Source organism: Rutidosis leptorrhynchoides, chromosome 3, assembly GCF_046630445.1.
Source record: "Rutidosis leptorrhynchoides isolate AG116_Rl617_1_P2 chromosome 3, CSIRO_AGI_Rlap_v1, whole genome shotgun sequence".
Lineage (NCBI taxonomy): Eukaryota > Viridiplantae > Streptophyta > Magnoliopsida > Asterales > Asteraceae > Rutidosis > Rutidosis leptorrhynchoides.
Window position 1 is genome coordinate 2819641 of NC_092335.1, and position 3979 is coordinate 2823619.

The following is a 3979-nucleotide window of genomic DNA, read 5'->3' on the forward strand; positions in this document are numbered from 1 at the left end:
GCACTGAATCATTTGGATTCTTTGAAAGAAGATTCAGTTCTTGTATTTGTTCTTCGTTTCCTTCACGGTTAGCTCAATCCGTTTTTCATTACCAAATTTGCTATCGAGTGTTTCTAACACTTCCTTCTTTATCATCAACTTTTAACCATTAAGACCATCTACAACATGCTGCTTCGTCAGCATTTTCAAAATTAACAGATCCGAATCATTGGTTATCAAACCGAGGTGATTTCAGGAGCATTGTGTTTTTAGATGATTAAACGCTGATGGTAGTATGGTGGATTATAAAAGGTTCTCTGGTAACAATAAATAAACACGTATATATTCCGAGGTTATAACAAGGTTGTTTTGAACGAAAAATCGAAATCAACTTGCTGGAGCTGTGACAAAATTTGGCTAATTTGAAAAGGAATTGCAAAGTTATTTTGGGTAATAATAACACTAAAGGAATTAACACTGCTACGTGTTAAGCGTTGACTCAGATTCCGAGAGTTTTTCAGGTGGATAACTATATGCAAGAATCTTTTCTTCCATAGATGAGGTGCAGTTGGTTCAACTTCTCGATCGAGGTGTTTTCAAGAATCATGAAAGGTTTGAACACGAATTGTAACTGTCGAGGTACAAATGAGGTTTAGAATGAAATCAAGTGGCAAACTTGAAGAATTGTTTAGTTTCATATGTTATGATCAATATTTTAATTCATTTTAATTGTCCAAAGTTAGCAGTCCAATAGTCCGATAGTTCAATAGTTCAATGATTCATATATAATTTAATATTTAATATTTGAATTAAATAATACGTATCGTGACCCGTGTACCAGTCTCAGTGTCGATCACAACTCAAAGTATATATATTATTTGAGAATCAACCTCAACCCTGTATAGCTAACTCCCGCATTACTGCATATAGAGTGTCTATGGTTATTCCAAATAATATATACAGATGCGTCGATATGATATGTCAAAACCTTGTATACGTGTCCCGATATTTAAAGGGCGTAAAATAAATAACAGAAATTAAATGACGATAAATAAAATTGCGATAATTAAATTGCGATAAATAAAATGTAATCAGTTAGCTAGGAACAGTTAGCTGGAACAGTTAGCGTAGATTCTTAACAAAATTTCAATTAGTTAATTCGTTTGTTTCTAACAAATTTTATTTTGTCCAATGTTTTTCTTCATTATGCCACTTGTTGGATTCTGATAGGTCAAAATCCAAATATGAAATTGAACGAAAATGGATTCTGTGGTGAACGGATACGTATATCTATGGATACAAGTAGGATAGTGACTGACTGTTGAATCAGAGTCGAAGAATGTACCGTGTAGCTGATTAATGTGAAATCTAAATATTCCTCGGGTATTACCTACCCGTTAAAATATTTTCACCATTAACAGTTTGTACAAAAGAATTTTAATTACAATCTTTATGAAAATATATATATTTGCATGTATATTTTCTTCAGATGTAATCATGGATTTAATGAGTCAATAAGATATTAAACTCATTTGATTTACCATTAATACTAGATTACATAATCTCTAAAACTTTAGAAATTACATAATCGCCATGTCGAGCGAAGATAATCGATGTAGAACGATTCGTAGAACGATGATTATACTCGAGGTGCAGAATGAGATGGTGAGGCATGGATTGTTGAAACTTGGGTTATTGGTGGTACTGGTACCGTTGGTGCTGAAGCTGGTGATGTTACTGGTGTTGGTGATACTGCTGGTGCTTGTAAATTGTGTACCGTGCTCTCTAAAGTTAACACTCGAGCTCGGAGTTCTTTAACTTCTTCTACTAACCCTGGTTGGTTATCAGTGTGAGGTAAAGGTCGAATATCTTCTCTAGTTCCGTTAATGGTAGCCTCAAGACGAAAAATTCTTGCAAAAAGGGTATAAACGGTGTTGCGAACAGGTTCGCCGGTGAGCGGGTCGAGCACTCCGACGTTAGGTGGTAAATTCGGCTCGTGATATGGAGTACCTTCTTCATTTCTCCATAGGGTAAGTATTTCACGAACCCATCCCCACTTTCTAAAGAAATCACGATAGTTGATCGGTTGGTGCGCTCCCGTCACGCTATCTTCGGAGTCAGAAGAACTTGGTCGATTCGTAGAGGCCATCGTACGCGATCACAGAAAAGATTTTTGGTATGAAAAGCTTAGTGACAGCAAATAATAGTTGGATGGTATTCTCAATGCATAATATGCATAGATATATATAGTACCAGGATCCCTTAAATTACGGAGAAATTTACGGAAGATATTAAGCAAAGTCTATCGTAATAGATACGCTAAGATATAAATTTGTCTATACACTATCTATGCAATAAAGGCAGTAAGGCATGTCTAGACTTAAGAATGGTAAGCAGGCAATTCCCTAAGGATGATAAGTAGATGATTTCCGACTAGAAAGGATAAGCAAAACTTTTGACATGTAGACACGGTCAAAGTCCAGACTCATTAATGTATCCTATCAACTACTAGTCAGACACACTAATGCAAGACCTGGTTCGCTAAGACCAACGCTCTGATACCAACTGTAATAACCCGAACTAATCCATCCGGACGGAGTCTTCAACAGTTGGTTCCATTGCGATGATCGACTCCAAATAAGGTCCTTAGTATGAGCTAATGCACTGCGGAAGACTTAATTCGTACCTGAGAATAAACATGCTTTAAAAAGTCAACATAAAGTTGGTGAGATATATAGGTTTGATGCCAGCAGCGTTATAACTATAGACCACAAGATTTCATATGTAAACATTTTAATAAAAATATTCTAAGTGGTTGAGCACTTGGTAACCATACTTAACATTTAATCACGTCGCATATTCCCTTTATTATGAAATCTTACTACACTGTACCAAGTGTAGTCACGAAACGAAGTACTGTGCAACCGTTGAATACTGGTCGTCCAGTCCGGTTGGGGTTGTCAGGCCCGATAGATCTATCAACAGGATTCGCGTTTACAATACCGCTGTAAATATTAGTTACCAAGCTACAGGGAAGTATGCCAGTGGTACAACTCAACGTAGAATATATTTTCAGTTACTTGTGTCCATAACGTGAAACATAAAATACATGTATTCTCATCCCGAAATATTTAGAGTTTAAAAGTGGGACTATATACTCACCTAACGTATTTTGTAGTAAAAATACATATAACATCATTGAACAAGTGTAGGGTTGGCCTCGGATTCACGAACCTATATCATTCGTATCTTTATTAATACACATAATCGTATTCGAACACATTTATTTATCATGTTATGTATTAAGATTAATATATATTTTTTTTTTTATAATAATGATACTTATAATAATAATAATAATAATAATAATAGTACAATAATTAATGAAATGATAATTTTTAATAAAAATAGTAATTTTAATAATAATGATAATGAAAATAGTAGTTTTGTTTTTAATAATAATAATAATAATAATAATAATAATAATAATAATAATAATAATAATAATAATAATAATAATAATAGTAATAGTAATAATAGAAAAGAATAACAAGATATACCCTTTAAAATTTGATTAAAAAGAGTTGTTGAAGATGGGACTCGAACCCTAGACCTCACGTTAACTAGAACAACACCTTAGCCATCCTTCCATCTCGACTTTTCTGTTTTAATTCATCATTTAATCCTTACTAACCCGTAATTATCATAATCATAATGGACCTGACTTGAGTAGCTTAAATAAAAAAATAAACGCAGCATGTGAGAATCGAACACAGGACCATTCGTTCAACACCCCAACCCTTAACCATCTCTCTGATCATGCCTTTCTGACTTAGCTACAGCCTAAAACGTTTTAAAGTGTTTATATCTGTTTTCCTTTTCTTTTCAAGAACCAAGACCCAGAACTATTAACCACAATCATCATCTCATCAATATTTTAATACTTAACCTCTTCACTGCATCAATAATCCTAATTTCGTATCATAATCATCATTGTCAT